At 41.0% G+C, this 18,918-nt stretch overlaps 1 non-coding gene and 2 pseudogenes across 1 annotated transcript; 1 reads left to right on the top strand and 2 right to left on the bottom strand.

Annotated features, from left to right (window-relative positions):
- Positions 1–2,393: 2,393 nt before the first annotated feature.
- Positions 2,394–2,494, bottom strand: LOC112082544 (annotated as a pseudogene).
- Positions 2,495–13,657: 11,163 nt separating this feature from the next.
- Positions 13,658–13,758, top strand: LOC112082536 (annotated as a pseudogene).
- A 4,723-nt stretch (positions 13,759–18,481) lies between these two features.
- Positions 18,482–18,588, bottom strand: LOC112082628. The gene has a single exon (XR_002897293.1). It is a non-coding gene; the product is annotated as a small nucleolar RNA R71 (small nucleolar RNA).
- Positions 18,589–18,918: the final 330 nt, after the last annotated feature.

Below are 18,918 nucleotides of genomic sequence, written 5' to 3'. Positions count from 1 at the left end.
TTCAAAGGATTTCTACGTTTTCGGATTTTAAAAGACTTTTCAGATAAATTGGGATAAAGAAGGGCAAATTGGAGCAAAAAAACTCTTTTGGATAAATGCAGACTGTCAGAACTCTCATGGTGAGACGAAGACCTTCTCACCGTCGGATCACCTTCAAAATTGGACAACTTATAGGAGACTCAACCAGATTTCAAATGCACTTAGTTTGGAGAAATTCCAACAGTTGGATCTCAATATATTCTATTTACCCCGGAGACACTCGAAGATGACCAGCAAGTCACGCGACCGCGGCTAATGACCCATCTATCGCGGCCAGGACCACGCGACCGCGGCCAAGCCTTCATCTACCACGGTTGTAACACACGCGACCGCGGCGGAGCATCTCCGACCTAAAAAGCCCATTTCTGAAGCCCAAGTCATTTCCCAGCCTCAATTCTGGAACCCTAGAGACCATGGAGTTTTGAAGACTATAAATACTTGTCATTTAGGTCGTTTTTAGATAGCAACCTTCATACTTTTACAAAAACCCCTTTTCTTCAGCCGTTTTTATGCGATTTTTTTTAAGGATTGTTCAACTCTGAGATCATCAATAGAGAAGCTTTCTTTCATCTCTTTTCTTCACTGTTTTTGATTGCTTTTATTAAAATTAATGATGATGTCGACTTCAGCCATGTCTGAGTAGATCCCGAGTTTGGCTTAGGGTTCCCGAAAGGGGCTCTCATAATCAATCAAGACATCTTGGTTTATAGATCTGGGATTTTAACTATGTTCTCTGTTTATTCTTGTCCTTAATGCATGTATGCTTGATTGATCACCTCGTATCTGATCTGGATAGTTAGTGTTGCGAAAGTTTTCATTAAGTATCCGCTCCGTAGGAGTGGAAACCTACCTGCAGCAAAATCGTGAGTACTGACGAGTCCTGTACCACTCTTGCGTTCTATCCCTTCCAGGGCCAGAGTAGAAACCTACTGGTCAAGGTTGCGAGAAACAGTTGGTTATGATCACGACGGTGACATAGTCATACCACCGAACCCTAACTCTAGAACCCTAAATTTCGATATCCGTCAATCCCAATCTATAATCCCTAGTGTTGAAACCGATTATGATCCCTGTAGAGTTGTCGAAAGCTCGGCTTTTTTAGCCATAGTTTACAAACCAATCGATTTTTACTTGCTCTTTTAGATCTGCATTTTATTTGCCTTAGTTCGATATTTTGCTTGCTTCATTTGCCTTTCATTCGATTTTCTACGTGCTTTTTAGGATATATTTATTTGCTTTCTATTGTTTTAGTTTAATCCGTGACAAACAACCAACCCCTAAAACCAATCTAGTCTAGACATAAAGTTAGAAACCGTAGAAGAATACCAGGCACACAAATCTATGTTGATTCAATCCCTAAGTACTACAACTGATTAGCTGTGCACTTGCGGCTTTCATTTGTTTTCATTAAGGGTAAAACTTGTTCTCTCACGCAGTAAACACATCAAGTTTTTTTGCGCCGTTGCCAAGGAATTTGTTTCACTGCCTTTGCTAATTTTCTTGTTCTAATTTCTGTTTTAGACATTTGATATCTAGTTCCTTCTTAAGTTGCTGAATTATCTTTCCATTCTTTTGTTTTTCTCTGAATTGCATGAATACCAGGCGCAGACCTATAGAAAACATTCCAATTCTAGACGAGATAGACAGACATGAAAGAGAACTTCAAAGACTTAGAAGAATGCAAGGAATGGCCGATGACGACCAGCCTGGAGATCCTGTTAACCAAACTTTAAACATGGACCAAGATGGGTCCGAACATGGTGAAATTGAAGAGAACGATCACAGAGAATGTGATCATGCTCGACAAGATAGAGAAGAGAATGAAATTCCTACAAGAAATCCTCAAAACCGAGAGAGAGAAGAACACGAAGACCTTTGCACCTATCAATGCAGCCGATAGTAACAACCAGGAGATGCAGCCGAATGGGCGCATTAACCGCACTGTTCAGCAAGCAAATCAACACCGAAGACAAGCCAGGAACCATTGCATAGTTGATTTTGATGCACCTACACAGAATTTTCAGAATCGATCTGCAATTCAAGTACCATTCCCAAACCGGAATGAGTTTGAAGTCAAGCCTCAAATCATCTCTTTGGTGAAACAAAACCAGTTCCATGGAGTTCCTTCCAAACATCTAATGGATCATATTGAACTCTTTGAAGAAATCTGCAGCATGATGAGGACAAACTAAGTTCCAGCAGACTATTTAAAGTGTAAGTTGTTCCCTTTTTCATTAGCAGATAAAGCTCACCGTTGGTTGAAATCTTTGCCTGCAGGATCGATCACAAATCGGGAATAATGTAAAACCGCTTTTCTGAACCACTTCTACACTAAGTCAAGGTCGAACTTGTTGAGAACCAAGATCTCAAGTTTTCAGCAAGGATCGACTGAACCTTTTTATGAAGCCTGAGAGCGTTTTAAGAAGTATGAATGTGACTGCCCTCACCATGGATTTCCCGGATCAAGCCTGCTGAGCACATTTTACAGAGGTTTGCAACCAAAATACAAACTTTCACTTGATACAGCTAGAAATGGAGATTTTGGACAAAAGAAGATAGCACAAGGAAGAGCCCTCATCGAAAATTTAGCTAAATCCAAATAGCAATGACTGTCCGAAATACGATTGATCGACAAAGCAGACCGGAACAGACAACAAGGAGAAAACCGAGTTGAAGAACATGATGAGTCAGCTTTTGAAAAGCAACAATCGCCCAATCCATGCTTGTGAGACCAACAATAGCGTAGAAGACGAAGGACCTTGTGATACCGATCACACTAATCCACCCTTTCAAGAAGAAGAAGTGAACTATGTAGGAGCACAAGCACCATATCTGAATCGCTTCAACAATGGTTTTAACAACAACTTCCGGAATGCAAACTACAACAATCTCTCTTATCGCAATTCAAATGTGGAGAATCCTCAAGACCAGCACTACCCGCCACAGCAGAGACCCTTCCATTACAAGTTCCAAGGTGGAAATTTCGGAGGGACTGGAGATTTTCTGCCGCGATATCAAGGTACGGGATTTAACAATCAATTTGGACAGCAGCAAGGAGATACAACAAATCAACTAGCTTCGAAAATTGGCAGACTTGAGCAATCTATCCAATAGCTTGTTATGACAAACGAGAAAGCAGCTAAAGACATGAACGTGAAAGTTAACTGCATGTACAATGAGCTGAACGGGAAGTTTGAAGCTTTATCTTCACACGTCAAAAAGCTAGACGTCCAAGTTGCCCAAACAGCCGACTCTATGAAGATAAAATGGAGCTCTTCCCGGAAGAGTTGAAGACAACCCCAAGAGATTTTGCAATGCCATAACCACGCTGCCCGAAGAAGGAGCCAAAACAGATGGAGAGGATAAAGAAACCCCAATCTTTATACCACTTTACAAGGATGTCGATGCCAAGCAACCACCATTCAAGGTACCTCAACGTTCCCCAATTCAAAGGCTTACAAAAGCCGACGACCCGGGACGTTTTGTTTTCCAATCTTTCATTTCAGGAATCAAGTTCACAGACTGATTATGCGATTCCGGAGCTAATGTCAACATCATGTCAAAGACATTTTTCTGAAAAATTGAGCATAAAAACCTTACGGACATCGACAGTTAAGATGACCTTTGGAGATTCATATCGAAAAGATACTGAAGGGACGATTCATGATCTGCAAGTTCTAGTTGGGAACAAAATTGTTCCGGCAGATTTCCAAGTTCTGGAAATGGATCAAGACAAGGAGAGACCACTTATATAGGGGCGACCATTTCTAGCTACTGTAGGAGCAGTGATCGATCACGCAAACCGGCATGCTGTCTTCCTCAACGTAGACTGCAGGAAGTTTTATCCCACTGTCATAGACGATGTTCCAAGTAAAAGTAAACGACCAAAAGAGAAAGACAAGGAGAAGCCAAGAATACGAAAAGGATTTTAAACAACGTTAAAGTACGAAAGAAAAGTAAAGGAAAGAAGCCGGTTCCTCAAGAGGAAGAAGCAAAACCTCCAGCGCCCGGAAATGATAAAAGCACATCAAGTGGAGTGCCATTCCTACCAACCTGATCCTTCATGCCTTAGTCGAGCTAAACGACTTAAAACAAAAACGCTGAATAGGAGACAACCCATTTAGGTATTCTTTCTTTTAGTTTTCTTTTACTTTTTACAATCTACATTTTCTTTTTCTTTTCAGAGTCAGGTACTCTTATAAAACAAAAACACAAAAAATCAAAAAATAGAAAAACCGAAAAAGATGGAGAGATTTTTAGTTGTTCGGCCTGGCAAAAACGCGAAAGTTGGACGAAGGCCGCAGGAAAATGGGCTGCGGTCGCGACCAACCGACCTGTGGCCAGCGCACCTTCGACCGCGGCACCGTGACTGTGATCGCGGCCGAGCCTATACTTACCTCGGTCGCGCGTCTGCTGACCTCGGTCGCGCGTCTCCTGACCGCGGCCGTTGGTCGTTGAGACGGGACCCCCAATTTCTGATGCTTTTCAGATATTCCCGGTGATTCCCAACGATTCCTATAACATTCTCGGAAAAGCCCATTCAAATTTTCCAGAAGTTTTTAATTCCCTGTTGCGTACGGGACAAGTAAGGTAAGGTTTCCGTAAGCTTTTGAATTCTGAAAATTTCCCGCTTTTGCCACAAAAATGTCTTTAAAAGAAAGGAAACACACTTTTTGGATCAAAAATTCTTTTTCTCTTCTCTTTCAAAAGACTTGGAGATTTAGGAGATAGAACATCTTTTTTAATTTTTAAGCTTTTTAAGAAATTCTTGGACCAAACCTCACTTTTTTTCAAATCTGATTTCAATTCTATCATCAAATCTCTCTTTCCAGCAATGTGTGAAGATCAAACTCGCCATTTTAATTGATTTTGGAATTTAGGGTTTTCTTAAAAAGCCCAAATCTTGACTTATTAGCGGTAGAGATAGCCTAAAAACAATAGATGATCCTTCTAAGTTGTCTGGAAATCGGTTTTAACACCTAGCTTAAGAGGAATTGAGGATTTTGAAATTTAGATTTTACATGCTTTGTAAAAACTGAATTTGGAACAGAAAAATTGATGAATGTAATCAAATCTTGTGTGATTAGTGATTAATATTAGGTAATGGGAAAGCGGCCTATAGATTTGACATGGAAATTGCTCAATTAAACCAATTTTTAGAGAATTTCTGTGTCAAGGACATCAAAAATCCGAATCTGGTCATGAACTACTCGATTTTTCGATTCTGTATCAATTATGCTTGAATGTTGTTTTAACCAATCTCTTGATATTATGATTAGTATCACTGCTCATTAATGTGTTAAACTCAGCATTCATATTCACTCTTTTCCAAGAATTACCTTGTCTTGTAGGAAAATGGAACAAGCCGAGTCTCGAAGAAGCCGTCGCACTAGTGACAGCTCTGAGGCAATACCCGATGATAGTACTCTTGGAGAGTACAAACTGAGCCGAGCCAGACCAAGAACAAGAGCTCGAGTGATGAGGCTACTCCAACACTCAAGAGAAGCCCATGCGATTTTCCGAGCCACCACAGATTTGATATATTGGGAAAGAGATTAACCCGAGAGTGGATTACGCAAGGCGTTTCAAGAATCTGAACATCAAACCAACGTCCTGCATTAATTATCTACACTCGAGATGCTTGGAATTAGAGAAGACATCATCTGGTATATCGATGCACGTAGGCTGAGACCCTACATGGAGCTAAACCTTCCAACTTATGCCGAGCTAGTCCGCAAATTCTTAGCAACCGTCAGCCTTCACCACATGAAGAGGAGGAGCCCCAGAGCATCTTACGGTGTCTTATCATTCTCTATCCGTGGACAGTCCTACTCACTCACCATTTCTGCACTTTATGAAACTCTTAAACTTCCATACACTGATGGCATTCACCTTGAAGAAGAACCTGATTTTGATTTATGGTGAGCGATGGATCATGGCATCTATGATAGCAGGAGATCCAATTCAGCTCTTCTTACTCATCCTGCAGTGAGGGTTGTGCACAAACTCTTAGCAAACACGATTTTCTCTGGAGCCAACATGGGGTGTGTCCTGAAGACCGAGCTCATTACACTTCAGATACCTTTTATGGATGACCCTCGACTTGCTTGCTTTGCCTGGATCATAGCACAGAACATGGTGGAGGTGAATCATGACTTACATGGATGTGAGGACACTACTACTGCTTACGGGAGCGCTATTACAGCCATACTACAGGCTGTAGGATTCGATTTCTCATCTGATGATCCACTTCCCGATGTCTGGTATGACCTACTCTATCTCTCTCGCGATCACACTATCTCTCATGCCATTTTGATCCAGACAGGTTTGGTTACAAGTATTGCACTGACACCGAAGAGCACCGAGTTTGCTTACCATCAGCATCAGTCCCGAGATTGTGTAACGGAGCATGCCCACGATGGACTCCGGGACCTGATGAGTTTTTTACCTTCCGTACCTCGTCTGCCACTCACTATTGGGCAGTACATAGTGGCTAAGGCGAAGCGCGATGCCGCTGCAGCACATGCTCACTATCAGCCATCAGTTTTCACCGACCATACCTCATCATCCACATCATCGCGCAAACAGTCCGACCTGGAGCGCAGAGTTGACAGACAGGGACGACGTTTCGAGCGTGTCGTCACTTTTCTACAGGAGAAACACCATTTTGAGGCAGACCCATCGGAGGAAGAATGATTGATCAGCACTTCATTGCCGTTGACTACCATCGCGGTTCTATCATCATTTTCTTTTCTTTTATCTTATTTTATTTTAGACTATCTCGCTTTTATTCATCATCTTCTCACCAATTTTTTCGCACTGGGGAAAGTGTGATTTAAGTCTGTATGTCTATCCGTACTAATTATTTTCTTGCTTTGTTTTTTAATTTCAAGAACTTTTTTAAATTTTAATATGTAACCTATTCGACCTTTAGTATTTTTTAGGAATGTTTGACACAAAACTGTGATGATTTAGACCTGCACGCTTCTACACTACGCATTATAGTTCATTTGTGGTTAGCACTAGACTAGGCGGTAGCTAAAGTACTTGCACTACGAATTCCCACCAGAGGACTTCTTTCTGACAGGATATACTAGCTCATTTTATTTGACCTTAATATTGATATATAATTTTCTCATCATTGATTATAGGCAGACATCACGATATACATCTAGGATGTCTTTTACCCTCATTTTTATCACTCTTTGTCGTCCTAGATGGCCAGTTCATCTTTATCTGGTACCATACCCTAAACCCAAATCCCTTGTTTTCAAACCTCATACATTCTCTTTTTAGTTTATATCAGAAGATATGTGCAAAAACGTCGAGGAATGACACAGTTTTCAGTCACTCAAGAGAAAGACTGAATGGAATTGGGAAGGAAGAGTATCAAAAACCTTAACAAGCTTTATATTGCCTCGGAGAACTCATTCTATTGGTAATTTCGTACTCTCTATGACTATATCTAAAGGTGTTTCCCCTTTCGTTCAAAAAAAAGAAAAAGAGAAAAAAAAAAGAGAATGAATGAAAGGAAAGGAAACAAAAAGCCTAATGAGTCTTAGATATTCAAAATTATTTGGAGCAAAAGCAATCACTATTCATCTAAAGAGCTATGGTTTTGAAAGATTAACAAAAATCTAAGTCTGGGGGAGTTAGGAGAGAACCTGAGCAAGAAGACCAGAAATCTATGGCAAGACGAAAGTGACTGAAAACTGTGGATATCAACAGTTTCACTCTCTCTTGCGGTTTTGCATAATATCTTGCATCCTCCAGATCTTCATGTAACCCATAAACACTTTAAGCCGTACCCCTAGAATGACCCTTTTGATACCTAGCCTAGATTGCCTTGCTTATACTTTCTTTGATGAGAACCACCAAAATTTTTAATGAATGTTAAGAGGTACTTGACTGGACATTAGATCTCGGTGCAATAGATTTCCGCATGACGGATTATCGGACTAGTTATGCCTGTATTTTAGTGAGAATTTTCTATGCTATTCCCGGTTGATGCATAATGATTGATATTGGTATAAAAGCTTGGTCTCTGAGATTTTGTTAGTTCCTGCGTTTTTAAACCTCTCACCGAGATTTGGCCTTTGTTTTGTATAAGGACAAACAAAAGTCTAAGTTTGTTGGAGTTGATAACACCGGATTTTGACCATTTTTATTGATCACTTTAATATCTTTTGCAGGTGTTTTTACTCTATTTTTAAAGGTTTTCAAAGGATTTCTATGTTTTTGGATTTTAAAAGACTTTTCAGGTAAATTGATATAAAGAGGCGCAAATTGGAACAAAAAGACTCTTTTGTATAAATGCAGACCGTCAGAACTCTCATGGAGAGACAAAGACCTTCTCACCGTCTGATCACCCTAAACATTGGATAACTTCTAGGAGACTCAACCAGCTTTCAAATACACTTGGTTTGGAGACATTCCAACGGTTGGATCTCAATATATTCCATTTTCCCCGGAGACACTCGAACACGGCCAGCAAGTCACGCGACCGCGGCCAACGACCCATCCACCGCGGCCAGGACCACGCGACCGCGGCCAAGCCTTCATCTACCACGATTGCAACACACGCAACCGCGGCCGAGCATCTCTTACCTAAAAAGCCCATTTCTGAAGCCCAAGTCATTTCCCAGCCTCAATTCTGGAACCCTAGAGACTATGGAGTATTGAAGACTATAAATACTTGTCATTTAGGTCGTTTTTAGATAGCAACCTTCATACTTTTACAAAAACCCCTTTTCTTCAGCCGTTTTTATGCAATTTTTTTTAAGGATTGTTCAACTCTGAGTTCATCTCTTTTCTTTACTGTTTTTGATTGCTTTTGTTAAAACCAATAATGATGTCGACTTCAGCCATGTCTGAGTAGATCCCGAGTTGGGCTTAGGGTTCCCGAAAGGGTCTCTCATAATCGATCAAAACATCTAGGTTTATAGATCTGGGATTTTAACTATGTTCTCTATTTATTCTTGTCCTTAATGCATGTATGCTTGATTGATCACCTTGTATCCGATCTAGATAGTTAGTGTTGCGAAAGTTTTCAGTAAGTATCCGACCTAGAATGAAACAGGCGATTTTTCTGTAGGAGTGGAAACCTACCTGCGGTGAAATCGTGAGTACGTACTGACGAGTCCTGTACAGCTCTTGTGTCTCTCCTTTCCATGGCCAGAGTAGAAACCTACTGGTCAAGGTTGCGAAAAACAGTTGCTTATGATCACGACGGTGACGTAGTCATGCCGCCGAACTCTATCTCTAGAACCCTAAATTTTGATATCCGTCAATCCCAATCTATAATCCCTAATGTTAAAACCGATTATGATCCCTGTAGAGTTCCCGAAAGCTCAGCATTTTTAGCCATAGTTTACAAACTAATCGATTTTTACTTGCTCTTTTAGATCTGCATTTTATTTTCCTTAGTTCGATATAGGGCTTGCTTCATTTGCCTTTCATTCGATTTTCTACTTGCTTTTTAGGATAGATTTAGTTGCTTTCTTTAGTTTTAGTTTAATCCGTGACAAACAACTAACCCCTAAAACCAATCTAGTCTAGATATAAAGTTAGAAACCATAGAAGAATACTAGGCACACAAATCTCTGTGGATTTGATCCCTAAGTACTACAACTGATTAGCTGTGCACTTGCGGCTTTCATTTGTTTTTATTAAGGGTAAAAATTGTACCCTCACGCAGTAGACACATCACGTGCTCCATTACACAATCTCGGGACTGATGCTGAAGGTAAGCAAACTCGGTGCTCCTCGGTGCTAGTGCAATACGTATAACCGAACCTGTCTGGATCAAAAATGGCACGAGAGAGAGTGTGATCATGAGAGAGATAGAGTAGGTCATACCAGACGTAGGGAAGTGGATCATCAGATGATAAATCGAATCCTATAGCCTGTAGTATGGTTGTCATATCGCTCCCATAAGCAGTAGTAGCGTCCTCACATCCATGTAAATCATGATTTACCTTTAACATGTTCTGTGCTATGATCCGGGCAAAGTAGGCAAGTCGAGGGTTGTCCATAAATGGTATCTGAAGTGTAATGAGTTCGATCTTCAGAACACATCCCATGTTGGCTCCAGAGAAAATCGTGTGTGCTAAGAGTTTGTGCACAACTCTGCGAGATGAGTAAGAAGGGCTGACTTGAATCTCCCGCTATCATAGACGCCATGACCCATCTTTCGATAAATCAAAATCAGGTTCTTCTTCAAGGCGAATGAAATCAGTGTATGGAAGCTTAGGAGCTTCACAAAGTGTGGCAATGGTGAGTGAATAGGACTGTCTGCGGATAGAGAATGATAGAACACCGTCAGATGCTTTAGGGCTCCTCCTCTTCGTGTGGTGGAGGGTGACGGTTGCTAAGAACTTGCGAACTAACTCATCAATGTACCAGATGACATTTTCTCTAATCCCAAGCATCTCGAGCGTGTGATAATCAATGCAGGGCATCGGTTTGATGTTCAGCTTTTTGAAGCGTCTTGCATAATCCACTCTCGAGTTAATCTCTGTCCCAATATATCGAATCTGTGGTGGCTCGGGATTCGCATGAGCTTCTCTTGAGTGTTGGATCAGTTGCATCACTCAACCTATTGTTCTTGGTCTGGCTCGGCTCAGCATGTACTCTCCAAGAGTACTATCATCGGGTATTGCCTCAGATCTGTCATCAGTGCGACGGCTTCTTCGAGACTCCGTTTGTTCGATTTTCCTACAAGACAAGGTAATTCTCGGAAAATAGTGAATATGGATGCTGAGTTTAACATATTAACGATCATTGATACTAATCATAGTATCAAAAGATTTATTAAAACAACAAGCAAGCATAATTGATATTAAGTTAAAAAATCGAGTAGTTCATGATCAAATTCGGATTTTTGATGTTCTTGACACAGAAATTTTCTAAAAATTGGTTTAATTGAGAAATTTCCATGTCAAATCTATAGACTACTATCCCACAAGACTTGATCAAATTCATCAATTTTGCTGTTTCAAATTCGATTTTTACAAAGCATGTAGAATCCAAATTTCAAAATTCTCAATTCCTCTTAATCTAGGTGTTAAAATCGATTTCCAGACAACCTAGAAGGATAATCTATTGTTCTTAAGCTATTTCCACCACTAATAAACCAAGATTTGGGCTTTTTAAGAAAACCTTAAATTCCAAAATCAATTAAAAATGGCGAGTTTGAGCTTCATACCTTGCTGGAAAGAGAGATCTGATGATAGATTTGAAATCAGCTTTGAAAAAGAGTGAGGTTTGGTCCAAGAATTTCTTAAAAAGCTTAAAAATTGAAAAAGATGTTCTTTCTCCTGAATCTCCAAGTCTTTTGGAAGAGAAGAGAAAAAAGAGTCTTAATCCAAAAGGTGTGTTTCCTTTCTTTAAAAAGCATTTTTGTGGCAAAAACAGGAAATTTTTGGGAATTCAAGAGCTTACGGAAACTTACCTTACTTGTCTGATACGCAACAGGGAATTAAAAACTTACGGAAAATCTGAATGGGCTTTTTAAGAATGTTCCGGGACTTGTCGGAAATCACCAGAAATCTCTGAAAAGCAACGGGAATTGGAGGTACCGTCTCAACGACCAACGGCCGCGGGCAGGAGATGCGCGACCGCAGTAAACGTAGGTTCGGCCGCGGTCACATTCACGGTGCCGCGGTCGAAGGCGTGTTGGCCGCGGGTCGGTTGATCGCGACAGCAGCCCATTTTCCTGCGACCTTCGTCTAACTTTCAGGTTTTTGCCGGGCCGAGCAGCTAGAAACCTCTCCTTCTTTTTCGTTTTTTCTATTTTCTGATTTTTTTTGTATTTTTTGTTTTATAAAGGTACCTTAATCTAAAAAGGAAGCATAAATTGCACAAAAGGAAAAGAAAACTAAAAGAAAGTGTACCTAAATGGGTTGTCTCCCATTAAGCGCTTTTGTTTTAAGTCGTTTAGCTCGACTTAAGCTCAAAAAGATCAGGTTGGTTGAAATGGCACTCCACTTGATGTGCCTTAGGTGCTGTAGGTTGGGCTTCTTCTTCCTGAGGCACCAGCTTCTTTCCTTTACTCTTCTTTTGGATTTTAACGTTGTTTAAAACCCTTTTTGTGTTCTCGATTACTTCCTAGATCTGGTCCTCACTAGTCTCTGTTGCATCTGGTGGAATGATGATCTTGATTTTCGCAAAAGCTCTTGGATTCTCCTTGTCTTTCTCTTTTGGTCATTTTCATTTACTTGGAACATCGTCTAGGACAGTGGAATAAAACTTCCTGCGGTCTACGTTGAGGAAGACAGCATGCCGGTTTGCGTGATCGAGTTCGCCCGAATGTAAGTGGTCTCTCCTTGTCTTGATCCATTTCCAGAACTTGGAAATCTGCCGGAACAATTTTGTTCCTGACTAGAACTTGCAGATCATGAATCGCCCCTTCAGTATCTTTTTGAGATGAATCTCCAAAGATTACCTTAACTGTCGATGTCCTTAAGGTTTTATACCCAATTTTTTTTGGCAAATGTCTTAGACATGATGTTGACATTGGCCCCGAAATCGCATAAACAGTCTATGAACTTGATTCCTGAATTGAAACATTGGAAAATAAAACGTCTTGGGTCGTCGGTTTTTGTAAGCCTTTGAAATGGTGAACGTTGAGGTACCTTGAATGGTGGTTGCTTAGCATCGACATCTTTGTAAAGTGGTATAAAGACTGGGGTTTCTTTATCCTCTCCATCGATTTTGGCTCCTTCTACGGGCAGCGTGGTTATGGCATTGCAAAATCTCTTGCTGTTGTCTTTAACTCTTCCGGGAAAAGCTCCATGTGGTCTCTTCATAGAGTCGGCTGTTTGGGCAACTTGGACATCCAGCTTTTTGTGTGTGAAGATAAGGCTTCAAATTTTCCATTCAGATCATTGTACATGCAGTCAACTTTCACGTTCATGTCTTTAGCTGCTTTCTTGTTTGTCATAACAAGCTGTTGGATAGATTGTGCAAGTCTTCCGATTTGCGAAGCTAACTGGTTTGTTGTAACTCCTTGCTGTTGTCCAAATTGATCGTTAAATCCCGTACCTTGATAGTTATATGGCTGTCGCGGCTGAAAGACTCCAGTTCCTCCGAAATTTCCACCTTGGAACTTTTTTTGGAAGGGTCTCTGCTGCGGCGGGTAGTGCTGGTCTTGAGGGTTCTCCATATTTGGATTGCGATAAGAGAGATTGTTGTAGTTTAGATTCTGCAAGTTGTTGTTGAAACCTTTGTTGAAGCGATTCGGATATGGTGCTTGTGCTCCTACATAGTTCACTTCTTCTTCTTGAAAGGCTGGATTAGGGTGATCGATATCACAAGGTCCTTCGTCTTCTGCGCCATTGTTGGTCTCACAAGCATGGATTGGGCGATTGTTGCTTTTTAAAAGCTGACTCGTCATGTTCTTCAACTCGGTTATCTCCTTGTTATCTGTTTCGGTTGCTTTGTCAATCGATCGTATTCCAGAAAGTCATTGCAATTGGCTTGAGCTACATTTTTTATGAGGGCTCTTCCTTTTGCTATCGTCTTTTGTCCAAAATATCAATTGCTAGCTGTATCAAGTGAAAGTTTGTATTTTTGTTGCAAACCTATATAAAATGTGCTCAGCAGGCTTGATCCGGGAAATCCATGGTGATGGCAGTCACGTTCATACTCTTTAAAACGCTCCTAGGCTTCATAGAAGGGTTCAGTCAGTCCTTGTTGAAAACTTGAAATCTTGGTTCTCAACAAGTTCGACCTAGACTTAGTATAGAAGTGGTTCAGAAAAGCAGTTTTACATTCTTCCCAGTTAGTGATCGATCCTGCAGGCAAAGATTTCAACCAACGGTGAGCGTTATCTGCTAATGAAAAAGGGAACAACTTACACTTTAAATAGTCTGCTGGAACTTGGTATGTCCTTATCATGCTGCAGATTTCTTCAATGAGTTCAATATGATCCATTGGATGTTCGGAAGAAACTCCATGGAACTGGTTTTGTTTCACCAAAGAGATGATTTTCGGTTTGACATCAAACTCATTCCGGTTCGGGAATGGTACTTGAATTCCATATTGATTCTAAAAATTCTGAGTAGGTGCATCAAAATCTGTTATGTGATGGTTCCTGGCTTGTCTTTGGTGTTGATTTGCTTGCTCAACAGGGCGGTTAATGCGCCCATTCGGCTGCATCTCCTGGTTGTTACCATCGGCTGCATTAATTGGTGCATCAAGGTCTTCGCGTTCTTCTCTCTCTCGGTTTTAAGAATTTCTTGCAGGAATTTCATTCTCTTCTCCATCTTGTCAAGCATGATCACCTTCTCTGTGATCATTCTCTTCATTTTCACAATGTTCTGACCCATCTTGGTCCATGTTTAAGTTTCGGTTAACAGGATCTCCAGGCTGGTCGTCGTCGGCCATTCTTTGCGTTCGTCTAAGTCTTCGAAGTTCTCTTTGGTATATGTCTATCTCGTCTAGAATTGGAATGTTTTCTACAGGTCTACGCCTGGTATTCATGCAATTCAGAGAAAAACAAAAGAAGGGAAAGATAATTCAGCAACTTAAGAAGGAACTAGAGATCAGATGTCTATAACAGAAATTAGAACAAGAAAAATAACAAAGGCAGCGAAACAAATCCCCGGAAACGGCGCCAAAAACTTAATGTGTCTACTGGGTGAGAGAACAAGTTTTACCCTTAATAAAAACAAATGAAATCCGCAAGTGCACAGCTAATCAGTTGTAGTACTTAGGGATCAAATCCACAAGGATTTGTTTGCCTGGTATTTTTCTATGATTTCTAAGTTTATGTCTAGACTAAATTGGTTTTAAAAGGGGTTGTTGTTTTTCACGGATTAAACTAAAACTAAAGAAAGCAAATGAATCTATCCTAAAAAGCAAGTAGAAAATCAAATAGAAGCAAATTAAGCAGGCAGAAAATCGAACTAAAGCAAATAAAGTGCAGATCTAAAGAAACAAGTAAAAATGCTGAGCTTTTGGGAACTCTACAGGGATCATAATCGGTTTCAACACTAGGGATTTTAGATTGGGATTGGCGGATATCGAAATATAGGGTTCTAGAGCTAGAGTTTGGCGGTATGACTACGTCACCATCGTGATCATAACCAACTGATTCTCGCAACCCTGACCAGTAGATTTCCACTCTGGCCCTGGAAGGGAGAAAACACAAGAGTTGCACAGGACTCGTCAGTACTCACGATTTCGCCGCAGGTAGGTTTCCACTCCTACGGAAAAATTGCTTGTTTCATTCTAGGTCGGATACTTAATGAAAACTTTCGCAACACTAACTATCTAGATCAGATACGAGGTGATCAATCAAGCATACATGCATTAAGGATGAGAATAAACAGAGAACATAGTTAAAAACTCAGATCTATAAATCTAGATGTCTTAATCGATTATGAGAGCCCCTTTTCGGAACCCTAAGCCCAACTCGGGATCTACTCAGACATGGCTGAGGTCGACATCATCATTGGTTTTTGATATATTCATAATTTGTCATATTTAGGATTGCATTTTTGTCCAAAGATTGAGTCTCATGCATACATCTAGCTAGTTTTGTTAGAGTTGTCCTTGGTTCTAGCTTTGTTTAGGATTTGCATTAGGTCCTAGAGTGTCCTGCATTTTTGGAGTGTTCTCAGGTCATTTGGAGACTTTTGGGAGCAACTTGGATCTGGGATCATGGAGGAGCCCCACCTGTGTACAGCAACTCGGACAGATGGTTTGTTACAGGCAAAACCCTCACTTTGATCGCGTGGGACAAAGGACTTTCGGTCCACTGAAACTGGAATCACATCATTCGCACCAGTATCCTGGAAGTTACTCTTCCCTGAGTGTGAAATGGTCCGAGGAGACCTGAATGCTGCGAGATAGTCTTGCGACTTGGTTAACTCGCAACGCCTGAAGATGAATGCCTGGAGGTTGAGCTGCGTGTTGAGATGTGCAAGTAAGGTGTCACTGGATAAAGTCTAAGGTTCCCGAGCAAGAAAAAATGCTAAGTCCACAACTGTGCGACTTGAGCATGCGAGTTGGCCAAGCCTAGAAAAAATGCTAAGTCCACAACTGTGCGACTTGAGCATGCGAGTTGGCCAAGCCTAGAACTGAACCGCATGAAGACTCGCAATCTACACCGACTCGGTCATGCCTTGGGAGTGATGGAGACCAAGCCGCACACATCCCTGAAGGCCCCTGCTACATGGTCGTGCGAGTTAAGGAGCAGAGAAGACTTAGCCGCATGAAGGTTCGCAATTCACATCTAGATGGACATGCGGCTGAGCTTACATGGATTTCATCTCGTTCAAGCCTCTCTCTCTTCGGTTGTGCGACTTAGGCATGCGACTTGGGATTACATGAGGACCAAGTCGCACACATATCCTCCCCAGATTTTGTCTTGGTCATGCGAGTTGAAGAGGAAAAGGACGGAATCGCACAAAGACTCGCAAAACACACCTAGATGAGCATGCGGCTGAGACTAAGGGAACTAAGGCTCACAAGACTGCCTCTTCAGCTGTGCGACTTGGGCATGCGACCTGGGAGGCTCCTGACCAACTCGCACATTCGTCACTTTATCCACTAAAGCCGGGTCAGAACCCGGTTTGTTCCGGGCTGACCCGGTTCATTTTTAGAGACCTATATATAGTTTTTAGGCTTTTATCCCCAAGACTTAAGCTTTATTCCTTGTTTTCTTGCCTCTTTTGTGAAAGACTCCCCTTTTGAGAAGAGTAATATCGATTTTTAAGGGTTCTAATCAAGTGAGTTTGAGAGATCTTTGGTGTTTAAAGCTGTTTTCTTCTTAATCTATCATCTCCATCTTCATTTACACACTTCTAATCATGATTAACAACACATCTTGCAAAGGATCTAGTGTGTTGATTATGATTAGTGAGTAATCCCCATATTAAGGTCTTAGATATGTAGATTAGGGTGCTTAGGTGGTAGATTAGTGAGCATAGGGGTTAGATCATGCATATTCCATTCTCTACAACCTGTTTTTAATGCTAGATCCATACAAATCATATGTGGTCTAGATTCTGGGCATTTCATGCACCAAAAGTGTTTGATGAAATGCCTGAACCAAGGTTGTTAGAGGTTTAAGTGTTATTCATCATGGGAATGATTGTCTATATGCTTAAATGACAGATTAAACTGATTCTTAATGCTTGTTGATTCATGTTTCACTAATGATGATTAGGTTAGGAACTGTTTTAGCATAGAATTTGATACCTTCATGAGAGGATTAACTTAATTAATGATGTTTAAGTTGAATGTTTTGCTTGATCATATGGTTCATTAGTTCACTAGTTTAACACTGAAGGCACCTTAATCCACTATCATGTCTAAGACCTTTCTCATCATCATACATACATTCTCATCATCATTTTGTTATTTGCTTGTCTTTGTTTGATCACTTCTTTAGTCATTAATCTTGTTTAAGTTTTTAGTTGTCACTAATCAATCAAAACCCCACCTGCTTACTTGAATTGAGAAACTGATCACATAGCTTAGTGTCTATCACTACATTCTTGGATTGACAACCTCTTTTGTGCTACTTTGACAAGGGGATTGCTAGCCCTGAGACCTAAAAAGTCTTGTCTATCAATTGGCGCCGTTGCCAAATTGTGGAGTGTCTATCAAGTACTTATTTTGTTTTTTTACTGATTACTTTCAAGTTCTGTTTGTGAGTTTCAGGTGCATGAACACCAGGTCCAGATCAAGAAGCTGTGGTCCACCTTTCCCCTTAAACGAAAACATTAATCTTTTGGTACCAAGGAGGAGAAGGGACAGGCGTGGAAGACAGATTGATCAGGCTGATATGGAAGATCAAAGAGAGCATGTGGTTGACATGGAACAACCGGCTCCGGATCAACAGGCTCAGGGTAATGGAGCTGGTAATGCAGCTGGTAATGGAGTTGGTCAAGGGTTACATCAGGGTAATGTTCATCAGGAACAGGTGCATCAACAGCAAGCTTATGTCCACCAGGGACAAGCTCCAGCTCATCAGCAGAGGCATCAGGCCAATGTATAGCAAAGACAACATGTGCACCACCAACATCAGCCCTTTCAACACCAGCAAAGGAGATATGAGCAACCACAGGTCTATGTTGGAGAAAATGACAGGGCAAATGCTCATCAGTATGGAGCTGGAATTCAAGCACCACCTGTGCAAAACAACAATTTTGAAGTCAAGGCATCCTTGTTGAATATGGTTCAGAACTCAAAGTTCCATGGATTAGCAATGGAAGATCTCTTGGAACACTTGGATCAATTTGATAAAGTGTGTGACTTGACAAAGATAAATGGAGTTTTTTAGGACAGTTTCAAGCTCAGATTATTCCCCTTCAGTCTTGGTGACAAAGCTCACCAATGGGAGAAGAATCTTCCAAGAGGCTCCATTCAAACCTGGGAGCAATGCAAGCAGGCCTTTCTATCTAAGTTCTTCTCCACCTCCAGAACTGCTAAACTGAGAAACCAAATCTCTAGCTTCACTCAGCACATCAATGAGAGTTTTGGTGAAGCATATGAGAGATTCAGGAGCTACACCAACGAATGCCCACACCATGGGTTTACTGAGGCTTCTCTTCTCAGCACACTTTATAGAGGAGCTCTTCCCAAGATTAGAAACCAGCTGGATACTGCCTCCAATGGAAACTTTCTGGGAAAGGAGATTCATGCTGCTTTAGAGCTAGTGGAGAACTTAGCAATGAGCAATGACACTTATGGTGAAGACTATGACAGATAAAATAGATCAGAAGGTTCAAGCTCTGAACAGAGGCTCATTAGAGAAGTTAAGGAGTTGAGGAGTGAACTGGACAAGTTGAAATTCACCACTCAAAAGCCAATGCACTTTGTAGGAGAGTATGAGGAACCTTCTCAAATCTTTGAGAACATAAGTGA

The sequence above is a fragment of the Eutrema salsugineum genome, unplaced genomic scaffold (genome assembly GCF_000478725.1).
Source record: "Eutrema salsugineum unplaced genomic scaffold, Eutsalg1_0 scaffold_1, whole genome shotgun sequence".
Taxonomy (NCBI): Eukaryota; Viridiplantae; Streptophyta; class Magnoliopsida; order Brassicales; family Brassicaceae; genus Eutrema; species Eutrema salsugineum.
This window is presented reverse-complemented; position numbering and strand designations above follow the sequence as displayed.